Raw genomic sequence first — 19,702 nt, 5'->3', positions numbered from 1 at the left:
CATAAAATGTATTTATCTTTTATATATATATATATATATATATATATATATCAAAAGTAGGCTTATATTAATAACTTAATATTATTGTTGATGTCTAAGATTTTATTGTTTATGTTATATGAATAACTTAACTTATATTATATTAATAACGTGGTTAGGTACAGTCCACGTTGGGAGGACTGCGTGTGGACGATTGGGTTTTCAGTAAATTACTCTCAAGTTCATGTGGTGAAATATCAAAACTGCCCCTTTTAGTAAATTCCCTCTAGGATCCAGCAATTATCCCTCTCGACAAACATCTCATCCCTCCATTCACAGAGACAACTCCAACGTCGTAGGCCACCTTCGAGCTCCGCCCGCTACAGTCGACGTCAGCTTCTCCTCCACCATCTTCATGCAAATTTTAAATGAAGATGTCAATGGGTCAGAACCCAAAGTTACAATTCCGATTCCATTATTAGTTTTGTCGATTTCGGGATCTTTGGAATAAGGAAAAACTTTAAGGACCCTTGAGAGAGAAATGTTCTGATTCGAGCAGGAGAAGATCCGTAAACGACATTGAAAAACTTTAAGGAAAAACTATGGTCGACGTGTTCTATGTGATTCCCGCCTTCGTGCTTCGAAATCTCTCGGACAAGCTCTACGAGAAGCGCAAGAATGCCGCTCTTGAGGTTGAAGGAATTGTGAAGCAGCTTGCGGCAGCTGGGGATCTCGACAAGATTTCGGTGGTGATCCATTTGTTGGCCTCCGAATTTACATATTCGCCACAAGCGAATCATCAGAAGGAAGGATTGATAGGATTAGTTGCTGCGACAGTTGGGTTGACTAGTGAAGCAGCTCAACATCTTGAGCAAATTGTGCCACCTGTGCTCAAGTCTTTTTCTGACCAAGATAGCAGAGTTCGCTATTATGCTTGTGATGCTCTATATAATATCGCAAAGGTTGTAAGAGGGAATTTCATCATATTCTTTAATCAGATTTTTGATGCATTACCTAACAAGCATTACCCACTTGGATACCGGCCTGCCCAATGTGGATGGATATGCAATCTCTCATATTGTTTTGTTAATGGGGAAGACGAGCGAGAACAAAGAGCAAAGAGGGAGGGTCAGGTCATTTGGGGGGTGGGTTTGAGGGAGACAAGACGTAGTAGTTCTTTGGGGAGGTTTTGAAATGATAACGTTTAATTAATTAAAACTTTCCGTTTCATTTAGTCGTGCGTGGGGAGGCTTTATTTTGGACTGCACCCAGAATTATTCATATATATTATAAGAATATTATTGTTTATATTCTAAAATTAAAATTTATATGTTATATCAAATGTTATAACTTATATTAAGATTTATAAAATTAATTTTATATTATATTAAATGTTATATTAATTTTATGTTATTAGATTATTAGACATGAATAATAAGATTTTACAATTTGATGTTATATTGATTAACAATTTAGCATATAATATATATAATATATAAAATTATAAAAAAATTATATATATGAACCGATCCGGTTGGTGTTATTAAAAGTAAAACTGATTCGAACTTGTTTTGAACCGATTTTGTAAAATTAGAACGGATTAAACCGGTTATACACCGGACCTGTTAAGTCCGGTTTACGGATTTTCTATTTTTTTTTCAGACCTATTTAATAGATTGAATGGGGAGAATTGGGGAGATATCCACAAATGACAAAACATATCTCCTCCTCAGGATGACATATTTGAGACTTCCACAATAATCCGCGGTCTATTGCTAAAAAGCTGCAGCTAGCATGTATGGCGACATGCTATTGGGCATTGTTTCAGGCTTAGTTTGCTTTTAAAAAATATATCATTTCATTTCATCTAATAATCATAATTTTCTTAACTTTTAATACAAAATAAAATAAACAATACAATTTTTTCAAATTTTAAAATAAAAATAATATTAAAAAATATATTCTAACAATATTTTATTCAATTTTTTAATTTTAATCTCAACTCATCTTATCTTATTCATCTGTAAAAACAAACGAGCCATTAGTTATATGGGCTAAAATGGTTTTTCAGAGACTCGTACATACATGCATACATATGAGGGGTATATAGCATGAGAAATTCTACTTACAACCACCCCTTGCATAACTCCATGCAACCGGCACCTATTTTCATGAAAAAAAATTATTTTTTTAAAATTTCCGTCTCGTCTTCTTATCATTTTGTTCCCTCTTTGTTTCTCTATCAATTTTTTTGACCTTCTTCTTCCTCCCTCTACATTTTCAGCACTTGAGCTTTTTGAGGGTTGAGCCCTGCGCATAGTCTCCACTACATCTTTTTTTAGCTTTTCCATGCCTCTCAGCCTCTTGAAAAGCTTCTCGTCTAGCCTTTCCAACCTCTATCATGGCTAATGTTGGGAGGGAATCCAGAAGTTTCTGCGCTCTAGAGCTAACAGAGTAGGAAAAAAAATACATGGAAAAGAGAAACGGGAATAGGCAATCGAACACAATGCATATGCATGATTTTTGTCGAGTACAATGTATTTCCACAAATATAAGAATATCCATTTTAAGAAACATAATCATATCACAACGATGCATTACAAGTGAAGTATGGGAATTTTGGCACCAAATAACACGGATTCTCCTCTCAAACTGAATTATACAAACCACTTAATGGTAAACAACAACTGGGTTCTTCATCCAGAAGTGACTATTTGGTTTATTGTGCAGATGCAAGTTGCCACATTATTGTTCTCGAGATTTCACAAATTTATTCAAGTTCCTTTTCTGTACTCCCCAAAAATCAGATTCAACACGGACCAAATTGGTATCAGATTCATGGTAAAATGAGCATAACGACAAGACGGAACACTTATATAGTCTTATACCATCTACATTATCATGTTGAAGAAGAAGAAAAGAAGAGTCTCATATGCTCAACAACCTAAATTGACCAAAACACAACCATATGCCTAATAACAGATAAGAGACAGACATTCCAGTGATTCTTGAACCATTAAGCACCTTCATTTGCAAACTGTTCGATCCTATCCTCGCCGAGATTCAGACCAGCCATGCTATTCTCCAACCCGCAGCTAGTCTCCACCAGGACATGTGGATCATTATAGTGCCTAACAGCTTGGTTTGCGCCACGAGATCATACGGCGCCATTATCTTCTTCGAAAAGGCGAATACTTCATCTTCATCCATGTTATTCAAAATCCTTACCTCACCCATTATTGTTCTCAAGTTCTTCATAGTCTTTGCTATATTTCCAGATCCTAATAAATCCCCTTGAGTCCTGATCATCGCTGCCCCTTATCTTATTCTCCTTAACATTTCTCCAAGATTCTGACATCCACAAACAAATGGGCAGCGAAAGTTATGCTTATTAATGGAGTTTTCCTCGTCTGCAAGAGTAAGAGCTTCGCTCTCTTCGATGTAATCGACCCCAATGGATTCGAGGATCTAGGCTTCGACAAAATGACCAACACGGGCTCTGGCCATTACAGGGATCGAGACGGTGTGTTTGATTTCCTTGATCAGGGACGGGTCGGGCATGCGGGAAATACCTCGGTGGAAAGGCTCCAATACAATAAGATAGCAAGTGCCAGCTTCCTCGGCGATCTTGGCTTGATCGTCGTTTGTGAGTTCGAGAATAGCCCCGCCGTGCAGCATCTGGGTTAGTCCAGCTTTGAGCGAAAATGGGTTCTTCTTGGAGTCAGTGATGGCGCTGCCATTGTAAACCTTGACGACGCCGTCTTCAGCCATTGCACTAGTGCTTGTGAATTTGTCTGGACAAAGCAGAAACCAAAGAGGACGTTAATCGATATAATGCAAAACACTCGCTGCTGCTGAATTGGCTCGCAGGAGAATGTATATTGGAAGGTTGGTGTCTTCGGGTGATTTCTAGAAGTTACGTATGGTGAGGTGAGTCGGTGGATTACCAAGAGCTTAGAAACTTCTAGATTCCCTCCCAACTTTAGTCATGGTAGAGGCTGTGAAGGCTAGACGTGAAGCTTTTCAAGAGGCTGAGAGGCATGAAAAAGCTAAAAAAAGATGTAGTGGAGACTATGCGCAGGGTTCAACTCTCAGAAAGTTCAAGTGCTGAAAATATAGAGGGAGGAAGAAGAATGTTAAAAAAATTGATAGAGAAATAGAGAGGGAATGATATTATAAGAAGACGAAACGAAAATGTTAAAAAAATAAATTTTTTCATAAAAAGGGACACTAGTTGCATGGGGTTACGCAAGAGGCGGTTGGAAGTAAAATTTCTCATATAGCATTAGTTTGAAGGAAGGAAATATATATCCATTGGTTTGTCCTCATGTACTCTTGTCTGCATCCAGGATCATGATACAACAAACATATACATTTACAAGGCTGCACGTATATATGTCTTGGAAAAGACATTTTGTCTTCGTCTCGAATATTGAGTAGGTTTCTTTGAGTACTGGTAATCAGAGTCCAGACTGGAGTTGCGGTTTTGTGAAATTGCAGCTGATTTCGATTTCCAAAAATGGAATTGGTGGGTAGTCTTCAAAATTTAATACACGCCAACCGCTTTTTATATGCACCGATCGAGTTATTGATTATCCAGTTTACTTTAGTACGTGAATGGAGGGCTGTTTTCGAATCTAGTGAGGGCAGCTTTTCTATAGGAATATTGACCCACATAATACATTTTTATAATATATTTTATAATAATATTATAAAATAAGAGTATTTTTATAAAATAATGTATTGTAAAAAATATTGTATAAATTTTTTTTTTTTTTTTTTTTTTAAGAGGAGGCCAGGATTCATTCCACCACCCATCCTCCCTGGGATGTTAGATTATAAGCAGGCAAGCCCTGAGGTTGCATCCTTTGCATGCCATCTACCATCTGCCGAGGTACAGATCTATTGTCCCTCCATGAGCAGCCATGCTCCCAGAAACTGCATTTCCGGATGATACCTAGTCCAATGAAACAGCGAACTAGTAGTAAGCACACATCATCCAGAGCACAAGCATAAAAGACACACTAGCACTCATATACTGGTTGCGAAGGTTGGAAACTAGTCGTCCCTTCAAAATCTGTACTTGTGTCCACTGGGCAAGTAGGATAGTTAACTTTCTCTCGAGTTTGGCATACCAGTGCACTGAAATTGATGTGACATATCTTTCAAAACAAACAAAATATAGGTGTACCATATGCCTTCAACATCAAATTTACAAGAAGTTTTGCTTGTCTGACCCATATGTTGAGCAAGACGCTTCATTTATCATTTATTTAATCTTTTTTCATTTGTTGTGATGCAAGATTCTGGAACATTGGAAGATAAAACCTTCATATCCACCATTTGGTGAAAATATCCGAATGATGGTTAGTATTTGGATGACTAGAAAATATGAGAAAAAATGTAAAAAAAAAAAAAGTCAAATTCAAGATTGACCTAGTCTTTAAGTAAAAGAGAGAAAACAGAATATAAAAATATTTTCATTAATGATTCTGGATAATTCTTTTCAGTAACTACAATACCCTTATATGCTAAAATGCAAACACTGGATAAAGGGTTCAGCTTTGCTCCAACATGACCTATGAGTCCATGACTAACTAAGCAAACTTAACAAAAGAAAACAAACTAACTAAGGCCCAGCTACTCTGCGGCCCACTCCCTAACATGATAACAATTAAGTAAATCAAACCCTATTAGACTTGGCCCAAGCTCGGCCCAAGCATTCCATTGGTAGACTGTAACAATACTAGAGAAAAATAATTTTTTTTTTAAAGGGCCCTGGGAGAGGTTCAATCCAAAAATACCTAGCAGCAAAACATAAACTACATTTAGAACGTGGCATCAAGTAGAATATATGAGTAATGTTACGGGCAGTTGTGGAGTGTGCAAGCGTTACGTAATTTTTTTGAAAAAGAGTGAAGTCTATAATTAAAAAATTAATTTTTTTTCATGAGGGTCCCGTATTTATTTATTTTTTTCAAAATGATTACACGGCGCTTGCATATTCACAACTGTAACTATCATTTTCCAGAATATATAAGCTTTTCTTTTCTTAAAAAAAAGTAGAATGTATAAGCTATAACTCCATTATCCAATTGCATAGCTTTCCACAGTTAGCCTCCAACAGTGTTTAAAAAAAAAAAGGAAAAAAATTAAACACAGCGCAAGGAGCTTTCTCCTGACTGGTCCCCTGGCATGTACGATCCCTTCCCACACTGGACAATTGTTGAACCGTGTCAAACCTGGGATGGTCCTAAGTGGACCGTATCCCAACGATTGTAGTGAAACAGAAGAGAAACTAACCCGAACAACCCTCCCCACTGCAAGTAGGGGGTATACAAAATATTGTAAATTGTTCAGATATTAATTAAATGATCTAATTTTTTTATTCAAATTAGCTTATACTTTTGAGACGACTGATGATTTAGTATTGTATTAAAGTAGTGATCTTGAATTCTTTTCACTCTACTCTTTACCCCATGTCCTTTCTTTTCCTTAGCCCTTTACCCCATATCAGTTCCACGTATTGGGTCCATTTGTTAATGGGAAGTTTAGCCAACATGTAAGAGTGTTGAGAATTAATTGAATTATGAAATTCACCCTTTTCAACAATATAGGGCATCGGACAAAGACAAGAGGCTTTGGTAGTAGAACTCATGGATCTCTCTAGTGGCTCTTCCCAATAGAATATCATTTTCCTTAGAGTTGCCCAAGATTGAGAAATTGACACATTTACAAATTTTTTCAATTTTATGTATAATTGTAGAGCGAATGAAGGAGCTGATATGATTTTGTGGTTACTGTCCAAGAAGTGGAGATTTACTGTATAGTACTATAAGTCCCTTACGAAACACTCTACAAGAATGTTCTCAAGGAAGAAGGAGGACTAAGACCCCCTTAAAAGCTTCTTTTTTTGTATGAATATCTTCATTAGGGAAGATTCTCAGATAATGTAAGAAAATCTTGACTTATTGTATTGGATTGGTGTTATATATGCAAGAAAAGTGGAGAGTTTATGGATCATCTATTACTGCATTGTGACGTAACCATGAGTTTGTGGAACAACATCTTTTTGCTAGAGTGGTGCTCCATTCGGTGATGCCACAAATGGTTGTGGATTTTTTTGCCAGCTGGCAAGGCATCCGAAGTAACTTTCAAATTGCAGTTATGTGAAAGATGATACCGATCTATATATGGTGGTGCATATGGATGGCGAGGAATGGTCGAAGTTTTGAGAATCATGAACGACCAATAGATGAGATTAGAACTTTATTTCTTCTTACTTTATTCCATTGGTCGATTGTAATATACTTTAATGTCATGAACGTACATGATTTCCTTGTATCTTTAGACACTCATGCATTGGTACTGCTCTTGTATATGTCTCATGTACTTGGCTTCTCATATTTTAATAAAATTCTTATTTACTGATAAAAAAAAAGTAGCTTTTAAACTTATGGCATAACAAGTAACATAACTAGTCCCATACATATGCCCGCACGCTCACGCGCAGAGAGAGAGCCATCGCTTCCAAGGATCATATCTGCTTATAAAGACATGCATGTTGATTAAGAAATAGCTGAATTGAGTAGAATTATATGGACAAAAGTGATGCAAAATCAGATCCACAGACAATACAGCAAAATTTATAGTATTGAGGGTTTTTCCTGTACAGATTGAACGCCTTAATCTGATTCATGCCACGCATACAATCACTTCACAGAAATGCACATTTACCATGTAAATAAACATTTCAGGAAAATAATCTTTTTTTTTTTTTTTAGAATTTATACCCAATATATTGTTGATGCATCAGTCCCTTTAATTTAGAGGCCATCGTAGCTCTTCATCAAAGTCATCATGCAAAACACGTGGCAGATTCAGAGAGAGAGAAAGAGATAAGATCTTGGGGTGTAAGATCTAGATTTCAGATGCCATGGCAGATGGAGGTGGGTGCCTGAGTTTTGTTCATTATATTGCTGTTGTTGTTGTTGATTTTATTCTCGCTTTTAATTTAATTTTTAACATCACCATAAATATTGTTAAAGAAACAACAGTAATTTGATGAGTGGTTTATATGTGCCTGATGTGGCATACCTCAATGTCAGCTTATTAATTTGGCATGTGCCACAGCTAATTTTGTGCCATGCAATTGCCTCAGTCAACACTTAAAAGTGACATTGAAACACTAATGCAATCTCACAAATTTAACTAAAACCTCTCAAAACTCTTATGGATTTAACTAAAAGCAAGACCAAATACTCGATAGCTAAGCCAATAGATAAGTAATAGATAAATAGACGAAATTTCAAAATGTTTATATATATATATATATATATATATATATATATATAGGCGAGAAGCGGGGGAAAAACTTACTACTTGTGCCTTGTATATGCTGCACATCTTGTTGCCAATGTGGAAGATTTGCAAGTGTTGACCACTTCTCTTGTGTGGGATGGCCTTATGAAACAACCATGAATTGTAATATAGATTAGCAACATAGAAAAGGAGAAAACAGTCCCAACATGAAAGTAAAGAGAACAAATACCTAAGACCTTGAATATCTTGTCAAGTTGATCAAGCTTCACGAGTGGAAAAATACAGGGTATCCAGTACAGAATAGGAAATTACAACTTGGATATGAAAAGTCAGTTAAGGAAAGCTAAACTTTGAAAGGATAAGGCATCAACACATTATACCTGGAAAGGATTTGATGTGGCCTTGACTTCTACACCTTGAAAAAGTGGCTTCAAAGTCACAAGCTCAGCAAATATGCATCCAATGGCCCACATATCTAGTTACAATATTAAGGATTTACTGCTTCCTTAATTTTCTATAATCATTAGGCAGCATCAATATGGCAAAAAGCTTATAATAGAATTCTTTCTAAGCAGTTTCATCGTTCACTTCATTTATGGTGTATTAGTTCTGTACTTCCTTCCAAGTCAATCTTGATGACCCGTGTAGTACAATCCCTTGCACTTTAAGTCAAAGAATGATGTAACATATCCTAACAAATCCAAAGGGGTTGATCCAAGTGGTGAAAGCCTCGGTCTTAGGTATCATTTCCTTCAACGTCCAAAGTTCAATACCTCCGGGTGAAAAACCAGCAATTTAACCAGTTCTATGTAGGGAAACTTCTGAGGATGCGGTGCATGGGACCGGAATTTACTTTGCAGGGATGGGTTTGAAGGGCTCTGCTTTGGAGAGGTTCCCCGACATAATAATAATAATAATAATAATAAATATCCTACCATGCCATGCAATCAACAATAGTATAAATGATCATTTCTGGTGCAAGTATGCACAAGAAAAGAAGCGCATCACCTCAAACATCATCAAGTATCATTCTAACCAAACTCAAACTTGAGACGCATACAACATAAAAAAGCTCTGAGTTATTGTGGAAAAAGTTGAGCATATGTAAATATCTCTTGGCAGCTTTGCTCGAGCATACTATATGGGCTTGCAAAAAGTAGAAGGTGAAATATGCTGTCAAGGATACCAAGAGCACTTGTATAGTGCTTCGCCCCAAGGAGCAACTCAGGTGCACGATACCAAATAGTTACCACGAGCTGTTAGAAATAATTAATAAATAAGCTTGCAGGAAACTAAAGAATAATAAGAACATAAAAAATGACTTTTTAAACAACTGACTTAATGGGGACTGGGAAAGCACCTTAGTTCCAAACACTCAAATTTCAAATTACCAGTGAAGAATCCTTTTTATTTTTCGTATGTGTGTGCACACACTGAAGAAACAACCACATTTTGCAGATCATAATTTCTGCAAATGCAGTCAGACCCAAGAAGCTGAAAGCTTCAATAAGCACCACTTGCTTCCAGCATTTTCAGCTTGAAAAGAAAACACTAGCAACATATAAATTACAAACAGTCAAATGCATATGACAATCATCACATGAGGCTTGCTCCAAGAGGGCTGACAGCACTAATACATGAGAAAGTGCAGTGGAAGAATATGGGGTCTGGCGAGATACATCCATTGTCGTATAAATTTCCAGCTAAATTTTCAAAATTCATAAATGGAATGCCTGGTTTCTTCCAACAAGTTCCATGTAGCTCAGAATTCCTCAACAGACGCACACCACAAAGGATTTTCTATCAGAGAGATCATGAAAGATGTAGATTCCTCCTATGAAGCATTGTTAGCCCCAAGCTCACTATTACTACCTCTAAAGAGTCTTCTTAAATGTGTTAGGCTCTAGGATATGTGGCTTTGTTTGTCCAGGCTAATCAGAGCTTCCCTTCCCATGACCCTCTTTATTCTTGTAGACTGAGGAAAACATACATAACATTTTGCTTATCTACATTTGAGACTTTTTATTTTCATGAACTGTATTAGCTTCATCATGCTTGCACAGTGCATGAAAGAGGTCTGCCTATTTATTCATTTTGATGAAATTTCATTTCATTATAATAGATATGAGAACATTACATGAAAATACAAACAATGTAGTGCTAAAGGACTCAAAAGAAGCTTCCTACCCAATTGTCAGATAATGGCTTCAAAGGAGTTTGCAAGTCCTAAATCAGCAATTTTTACAACTCCTTGCTCGTCTCCCTCACCCATAACCTGTTCACAAAAGATTCATGTAAATTTGGCAGCATGTATAAAGGCTAATATATGCACATAGAAGCTCAGTTCACAAAGAAATGACAACTTTAGGATGTAAAGTTATTCATCACATAACAGAGAAAAGTGATCAGAACATCACCAAGATATTCGATGGCTTCAAATCTCGATGTATGATCCAATTACTGCAGAAAGTTCCACAGCATAAATCCTTCCACGATGATGACATCGCAATGGAACTAAACAAAATAATCAGTGTCGCACAAATAGAACTTACCTGCGGAGTTAGTTCAGTCCATTGAGCAGCTGCCAGAGTAACGATTTAACTGTGTAGGGGCTAATGGCATGGTTAACCTTGTCCCTATGATGTCTAATAATTTCCTTTTATGCAGTGTACATAAATGGTGTTTTTATATAGATAAAAATGTGAACTAAATGGAGCTGATACTTTTATTCTGCATAAAGATCCTCAGATATATATATTTTTTAAAGTAATCTTGCTGCTTCACCAGACTAGCATAAGATATTAGGGCTTGTTTGGAAAAAGTTTTATCTCATCTCCTTCACAAACATCACTCAAACACAAATATTTCAAATTAATTATTACAACATTTTCAAACTAATCATTACAATTTTCTCAAACTTTAAAAAAAATCAACTTTTTTAAATCTCCAAAATAAAAATTATATTAAAAAATTATATTATAACAATATTTTAATTTTATAATATTTTTTATTCAACTTTTTCTCTCTCCTTTCCCAAAACCCTATAAAATATTAATTCAAAATATCTCTCACGAGGGTAATGCTACAGTTACCACTAAGTTTTACCAATTTGCTTTCCCGCTTTACGTGGCATGCCACGTGTTTTATAATTCTTAAAAAAAAAAAAAAATGAGGCAAAGTATGTCTCCAGCCCAACATCCCCCCTCCTCATTTCCTCTTCAGGAATCGAAAATCCCCAACCCCCGAAAGCCTACCTTCATTTCCTCCGACTCCTCCGTCAAATGTCCACAGGCATCTAGTTCGCGCAGCAAGAGATACATTTCCAGTGCCGTTTTTCAGCTCTCCTTTGCCCGACCTCCAATCCGAGTGGTACATTTCCCTCATTTTTTCCGTCTTTTGGGATTTGTGATTGACTGCGTGGGCATTTAGCCATGGCCACAACCTTTAGTACTCTTAGCTAATTAGTGTTAGTGTTATGTGATATTGGGACAAACTCTAGTTTATTTTGAATGAAAAACCTATGATGCATGTGATAGAGAGCACGGTAGAGTTCGTGGCAAAGATTGCACCAGGGACAGAGACAGATGCAATTCCTGCATTGCCAATATCAATGGATGTGAGGTTGAGGTTATCTCAAATAATTGGGAGTAGTGGTGGAGCGGCAAAAGAAGACACAAAACAAGCAAAGAATGAGATCTAAGACAGATGAGATGCTGGCATGTGAGGTGCTGAAATTGAGAATAATTTGAACTTGGTGGCCTTGTGTTCTGAGTAGACCAGGAGCACAAACTGAATACGAGGCCTTGATTTTACTTCCATAATTGTATTTCTCAGCAATAATAGATTAAGCAAATTGTAATCTGCGTATAAATATTGAGAGGTACGAAGATGGAACTTATATAGTTGTAATCTTTAAGGTAAGTTGGTAACCTTTTCATGTTGAGAAAATTTAATAGCCCTTTACTTTTATATGTAAGTTGTGTATAGAGCAGTTGGCATGTAGTGAGAACAAGTAACTTTGGACAATCAGTAACGGTTTAGTTTTGTGAATTGGAAAATCGTGTTTGAGGACAGATGGCTTTTGTGAAGCCAAATGGGTTTCTTTGAAGGCTTGAAGATGAAATGGAGGCTTGGCTTGGAGATGAAATGCGAACTGGTTTCTCTTTGGTGGGCAGATGGAGGCTTGAAGACCAAATGAGTTTTTTTAGCTTGAAGACGAAGCTTGAAGATGAAATGGAGGCTTTATTTTTTAATTTTTAAAGGCGTACAATGTGGCAAGCCACGTCAAGCAGGAAGTGGGAGTGAGATGTCCGAGTGGTGGGCGTAGTATTATCCCTCTCACAAACTATCTTACTATTATTCACAAAATTCTCATCTCACAAGACCATGTAATGGATTGTAAGGAAAACTGAATCGTATCCTTCTAAGTTTTCAAATGTCCAAGTGAATCAAGTGAATTACATCCTTCTAAAATGCATCATCTAAAATGTCCAACTGAATTGTAAGGAAAACCGAATCGTATCCTTCTAAAATGCATAATCTAGGAAATGTAAGCTGCTCTTCACAATAATGAGAATCAAGTGATATAAACTAATTCTTTTACAAAAACTGATTCCCGGCATGACAAGGGCAGAGATAAACATCACGTCACAAAAAGTTGAAAAACTACATAAGAAATGCTCTAAATTTCTGAACGACACAGTGACATAAAATTCATTGTTCGGCGTAGTCGAAAGCCAGATACAGTGACATGTCTGTGTGGTTGATGTGAACATTCATGAGTAAAGAAGCTATGCTATTTGAGAAGAAATATTGATGGTGCACAGAAAGTGCTCAAGGAAATGCCACCAATATAATCCTCTTTGATTCGTATTTTTTTTCATATATTCTCTTCCATCTTACATACATTTCCTAAGCTGTATTTATACAAGTTATGCAAAGACAAATCAGATCATACAAAATTAGATCATACGGTTCACAATCACGCATTCCGTTATGAGAGAATCTTCTAGAGCTAGGACACGTGTGACTTTGTTATTTGGGTTAATTACACTTTGCCCCCTCGAACTTTCACTCAATTCATAATGTACTTCCGAAACTACTAATTGCATCAAAGTGGACTTTCAAACTTTCAAAACTTCCCAATTCCCCCTTTTGTCTACCATCAACGTTAAATCTAATAGAAATTCACTACACGTGCTGCTCATGTGCATAAAATTCAATGCAAAGATATAATTTTCATTTAATTTATTATCATTGACCATATAAAATATAAAATAATATATGCTATCAATTAATAATAAATTATAAATCATTAAATAATTTTTTTATTAATTTATATATGGTTAATGAATATCAAATAATTTCATCGTGTACATAGATTATTCATACTTGCTTGTAACTTAGGTATAAAATAATTTTATATATGGTTAATGATTAATGACTTATTATTAATTCATAGCATATATTATTTTATATTTTATATTGTCAATAATAATAAATTAGATGAAAATTACATATTTACAATGAATTTCCATTAGATTTAATGTTTTTGGTAGACAGAATGAGAGGATTGGGAAGTCTTGAAAGTTTGAGAATCCACTTTGATGCAATTAGTAATTTTGGAGGGACATTGTGAATTGAGTGAAAGTTTGAAAGGGTGAAGTATAATTATGTTATTTGCAAGTTTCAACTTCTGGAAGCTTCAAGTCTGTAATGTCTTCGTGCACTGCTCTAGCTTGTGTGAGGACTTTGTTGTCGCAACCGTCTCTTGAGAAATTTCCTCTGCAGCCACAACTGTCTCTTGAGAATTTTTTATCTTAATATCCCCCGTGAGCCAAGCAGCACTGGAGAGATGGTGAGACTTGATCAAAGAAAATTAAATCAGACAGTAGATAGAGGCTTGGTGAATATGTGCGCAAGTTGGTCTTTGCTGGAGATGAATGATATTTTGAGTGCTTTGACAGTCACACGCCCTCGCACAAAGTGATAGTCAAGATCAACATATTTTGTATGTGAATGTAAAATAGGATTAACAGATAAATATGTTGCACCCAGATTATCACAACAAAATGTAGATTGATAAAAAAAATATATATATACCAAGTTCACAGGTAATGATTGTAGCCAAAGTAATTCACAAGTGGTGTTAGCAACAACTTTGTACTCAGCTTCAGTGTAAGATCGAGCGATGGTAGGTTGCTTCTTAGATCCTTAAGATATCAGATGTGAATCAAAATACACACAAAATCCATCAGTGGATTTGCTATTATCAGGGCAACTGGTCCAGTTAGCGTTAGAGAAGGCAGATATGGTAAAAGGAGAGGAAATGGAAAAATGCAAACCAAAGTTAGAGGTGAGACGTAAGTACTTAAGAATGCGTTTAACAGCTTGCCAGTGACAGACTCTAGGATAGTGCATAAATTGGCAAACTTTATTAACGGTAAAGGAGATGTCGGGTCGTGTAAAGGTAAGATACTGGAGACTCCCAACAATGTTGCGGTAAAGTTGAGGGTCCTCAAAGGAGGAACTCTCCAAGGCAATGAGTTTGACAGATATGGACATAGGAGTCGATACTGACTTAGAGTTCTGCATATTTGTATTTGTAAGCAAATCAGTGACATATTGGTTTGAGACATAAAAAAAGCCATGAGAAGTTCTATGGACCTCGATTTATAAAAAATATTGCATTGACCTTGTCTTTAACTGGAAATGAAGCACGCAATGCAGTAAGAAAATCATAAATAAGTGCATGACTAGAACCGGTAACAATAATGTCATTCACATAGATTAACACATCAACTAAATCAGTAGCATTGCAGAAAATAAACAAGGATGAATTGGATTTAAAAGCATGAAAACCAATAGACAATAATTTATTGATTAATTTTGAGAACCAAGCCTGAGGGGCTTGTTTGAGTCCGTAGAGAGACTTACGCAGCTTGCAAATATGAGTAGGGTAATCTGGATTTGCAAACCTCGGGGGTTGATGCATGTAACTCCTCCAAGTCACCATGTAGGAAAGCATTTTGAATATCCAACTAATGTAATGGCCATGAAGAGGAAATTGCAATAGAGAGGAGAAGGCGAACGATTACAGGTTTGACAACGGGGCTATAAGTCTCGATAAAATCAACCCTAGTATGCTGATCAAACTCTTTCGCTACAAGGTGGGCCTTGTGTCGCTCAAGGGTGTCATCGACACGCTATTTGGATTTGAGGACCCACTTGGACTCGAAAATATTAAGGGAGGAAAATTAAGGGATTAAATCCCATGTCTGGTTAAGGAGAAGTGCTTCGAATTCGGAAGCCATGGCAGCACGCCACTCAGGATACTTGGAGGCCTCCATGAAGGAGGTGGCTTCTTTTGGGATGAGGGATGAGGTAGAGGCCGTGAGATGGAGGGAAGGTTTTGGAGGTGGCCAGGGGATGATACCATCAGATCGATGAAGGGGACGATGGATGTGGTTCTAGGAACGAGTTATCATAAGGTGTGTCGAAGTGGGTGGGAGTTGTATAGAAGGGTTTGGAGCAGATCATAGGTTTGAACAGAGGAGGGTTGTGGCTCAATTGAAGGTGTTTGTAAGGAAGAAGACCTAGAGGTTTGAAGAGAGGCGTGAGGGACGGTTTGGTGTGGTTGGGGCAATGGGATGAGATGAGTTAAAGAGGTGGGTTGAGATATTGAGAGAAGCCCAGGTGAAGATATTATGTTTGGAGTCTCATGAAAAGGTGGAGAGGGAGAGATGAACATTAGTAACAGGCCCGTAGATGGACTTGCCGAGTTGTTATCAGAGGAAGGTTGAGGAATTGGTGCAAATGGAAAAATATTTTCATGAAATTGAACATCACAGGAGATATAGATTCGACCTATAGGGATGTGAAGATAGCAATACCCCTTATGGTCTGGGCTATAGCCCATGAAAACATAAGGTTTGGACCTAAGGTCTAGTTTGTGGTGATTGAAAGGACATAAATTGGGCCTACATTGACACCTAAAAGTCCGTAGAAAATTATAATCTAGGGGATGATGAAAAAGAAGTTGAAATGGAGATTTGTGATTAAGGATTGGTGTGGACATTCGATTTATAAGAAATACAACCGTTAAAAAGGCTTCGGCCTAAAATTTTTGTGGGACAAAAGCATGGGCAAGAAGGGAGAGCTCGGTTTCCATAATGTAACGATGTCTTTGTTCAACGGTCTCATTTTGGGCATGTGAATAAGGACACGTCACATGATGACTAATTCCAATAGATTGAAAAAAATTGTGTAAAGGTCAAAATTCTCCTCCCCAATCTGTTTGGACAGACGCAACATTTAATGAAAAGAAATCATTAACATATTTGTGAAAAGCTAAAGAAATTGTCGTTAGCATCTGATTTGGATTGAAATGGAAAAAGCCAAATATATTTAGAAAAGTTGTCAATTATAGACAAATAAAACTGACAACCAGTGGAGGAGGCACATGCCTCGGTCCCCAAACATCAATAAACAAAAGATTAAAAGGTTTGGTTGATCTAAAGGTGGTGGGAGGGTGAGGTAGAGTATGTGATTTTGCTTGAAGACATGCAAAACAAGGGGGCATTCGGGTATGGCTAGTAATAGGAAGTTGAAATTTTTTTTATTGTAAAGGTAGTTGTGCATGGGCTTGGATGGCCAAGACAGGAGTGCCAAGTTTGAGTAGATGTATGTTTACTAATTAATGCTTATGGCCGAAAGGAACTAGAATGAACAGGAGCCGGTTTTGTAGAAACATCTGTAGGTAATTCATAAAGCCCATTCCTAATGTGGCCCTGAAGAAGAGTTGTCCGGGTGTGCAAATCCTTCACAAAAAAATAATTGGAGTGAAATTCAAAAAATACTGAATTATTAAGACAAAATTGACAAATGAAAAGTAAATTGCGAGTAATGGAAGGAACATAAAGGAGTTTATGGAGTAGAATTCGCCGGAAGAAGAGTGTAAGTGAGTGGATCCAATGTTTTGAATTGGGAGTGTGGATCCACCACCAATGCTGACTTGGTTGGATATTTGATAAGACGCAACATTCAAATTTAAATTGGCAAAGTCCGCAGTAAAATGGTTCGTAGCAGCTATATCTAGGAACCGTGCATTGGAGTTAGAAGCATGAGAGGGTGCAACTGTGTAATAAGCAGCTAGAGAAGTCGGTGTAGGGGCTTGGTAAGCCTAATTGAACATGTGATAACAAGCTGTGGCTGTGTGATCAGGTTTTTGGCAAACTTGGCATACGGGTCGACTAGGAGATTGGTTGGAAAAAAGAGGCGGTGCAGCCGCAAAGCCTCCACAACCTCATCGACCACGATAAAAATTGCCCCTACCTCTGCCGGAGATAGAGCTAGAGCTGGACTTCCGAGTGGTGTTATGAGCTACAAGAGAAGTTCCTAAAAGTAGAGAGTTAGTTTGATGAGCAATTCTTGACTCATGATTCAGTAAATAACTAAACACTTGAGGAGTGGAAAAAGGCTTAGGCTGAGTAGTTAAGGAGGTGATAATAGACACATAATCACTTCCAAGACTAGCAAGTAAGTATATGACAAATTTAGTGGATGAAAGGGGTTGTCCAGCAGCTCTTAAAATCGCAGCTAGAGAGGTGACTTTATTGAAGTATTCTGTGATGGAATCAGACCCTTTTTTTAAGGTGGCTAACTGAAATGTGAAGAGTGTTCCAAAGATCATATAAGGTAGAGCACTTTAAGACTTGAGCAAGAACACTGTTTGAAAGAAAAGCATTAATAGTAGAAATAAGGAGTTGATCTTGCAAAATCCAGTTTGAATAATCATGATTTTCCAAACCATCAATCGTGGTCGGGGCTTCAGATGAGAACCATCAACAAACCCAAATAGACGATGACCCTTAAGAAATGGGACAATCTGTGCTTTCCACAGGAGGTAATTGTCAATTGTGAGTTTGATTGTGATAAAGTGTGTGGAAGAGTTGATGATAGAAGGGTTGATGGTGGGCGGGAGAGAAGAATAGATGATTTCTGGAGATTTTGGATTGGCCATAGATTTCCCTATGAAAATTTGCAAAATGAAGAATGTATGTTATTCCTTATATAGCTCTGGATACCATAAAGAAGCTATGCTATTTGAGAAGAAAGACTGATGGTGCACATAAAGTGCTCAAGGAAATGCCACTGATAGAATCCTCTTTGATTCGTATTTTCTTTCATATGTTCTCTTCCATCTTGTATACATTTCCTAAACTATATTTATACATGTTATGCAAAGACAAATCAAATCATACAAAATTAGATCATACGGTTCACAATTATTCATTCTGTTATGAGAGAATCTTCTAGAGTTAGGACACGTGTGACTTTGTTACTTGCAAGGTTTCAACTTTTGGAAGCTTCGAGTCTGGTAATGCCTTTGTTCACTACTCATGCTTGTGTGAGGACTCTACTATCGCAATTATCTCTTGAGAAATTTCCTCTGCTACCACAACTGTCTCTTTAAAATTTTCTATCTTAATATCTCCACTCAAGTCAAGCGTTACTGGAGAGATTGTGAGGTTTGATTGAAGAAAATTAAATCGAGCAGTAGATAGAGACTTGGTGAATATGTCCGCAAGTTGGTCTTTGCTGGAGATGAATTAAACTTTGAGAAAAAGAAAAGGAGGGAAGGAAAAAGGGGACCATGATTTCGCAGATGGCGGTAGGGCCGACGTCGTCCCTGTCCTTAGATTGGTTGAACTTCTTGATGGCGATGGACTTTTTGTGATTGGTGGTGGGAGACTTAATCCTAGCCAAGAAGACAAGCCCGTAGGTGCCCTCCTCGGTCTTCCTTATAAGATCATACTATTGCAGCCACTTTGGCTTGTTGTTGTTGTTGTTGTTGATTAAAAGCCCTCTGTTGGTGGTGGCGTTGCCATCTCCCATTTTGATGTTGCTACGGCTAGCACACTATGACTATGACATTGTGGGTGGAGTGGGTGTGTGGTTGCGCGCGCCAAAGGGATGCAATGACGGTGAGAGAGAGCAGAGCAACCCCATTCTTCCAAAAATTACTATAGAGCACTACAAAACTCGTCAAAAAATAAAATAAAAATTCAATATTAAAAACACAACCAAATAACCATAGTCAATTAATTTCAGCCCAATGTCTCTCGCCTCACCACCCGTAAAATCTCAAGTTTTCTACATCAAAATGGTATTAAGAGCATTTCCAACGGTACATTATCTATCTGTAAAATTTGAAGAATTTAGCTCAAGAAGCCTATCCAATGGAAATGGATGCTTGTTTTCATCTTTAATCATGCATGGTGCACTGTTCACAAATGTAAATAATTTTTAATTAATTTCTCTCTCCTCTTGTTATTTTTTCTCTTATGGGAAGGTTTAGCTTATTTCATTTTTGTCCCTGGTTTGTTTAGCACCATCTCCC

At 37.1% G+C, this 19,702-nt stretch overlaps 2 pseudogenes; both read right to left on the bottom strand.

The window, feature by feature from the left end:
* Positions 1–2,824: 2,824 nt before the first annotated feature.
* On the bottom strand, positions 2,825–3,820 carry LOC121250777 (annotated as a pseudogene).
* A 1,038-nt stretch (positions 3,821–4,858) lies between these two features.
* LOC121249250 lies at positions 4,859–19,197 on the bottom strand (annotated as a pseudogene).
* Positions 19,198–19,702: the final 505 nt, after the last annotated feature.

This window comes from Juglans microcarpa x Juglans regia, chromosome 2D (genome assembly GCF_004785595.1).
Source record: "Juglans microcarpa x Juglans regia isolate MS1-56 chromosome 2D, Jm3101_v1.0, whole genome shotgun sequence".
NCBI lineage: Eukaryota > Viridiplantae > Streptophyta > Magnoliopsida > Fagales > Juglandaceae > Juglans > Juglans microcarpa x Juglans regia.
Note: the sequence above shows the minus strand (reverse complement) of the source record. Positions and strands in the feature narration are given on the sequence as shown.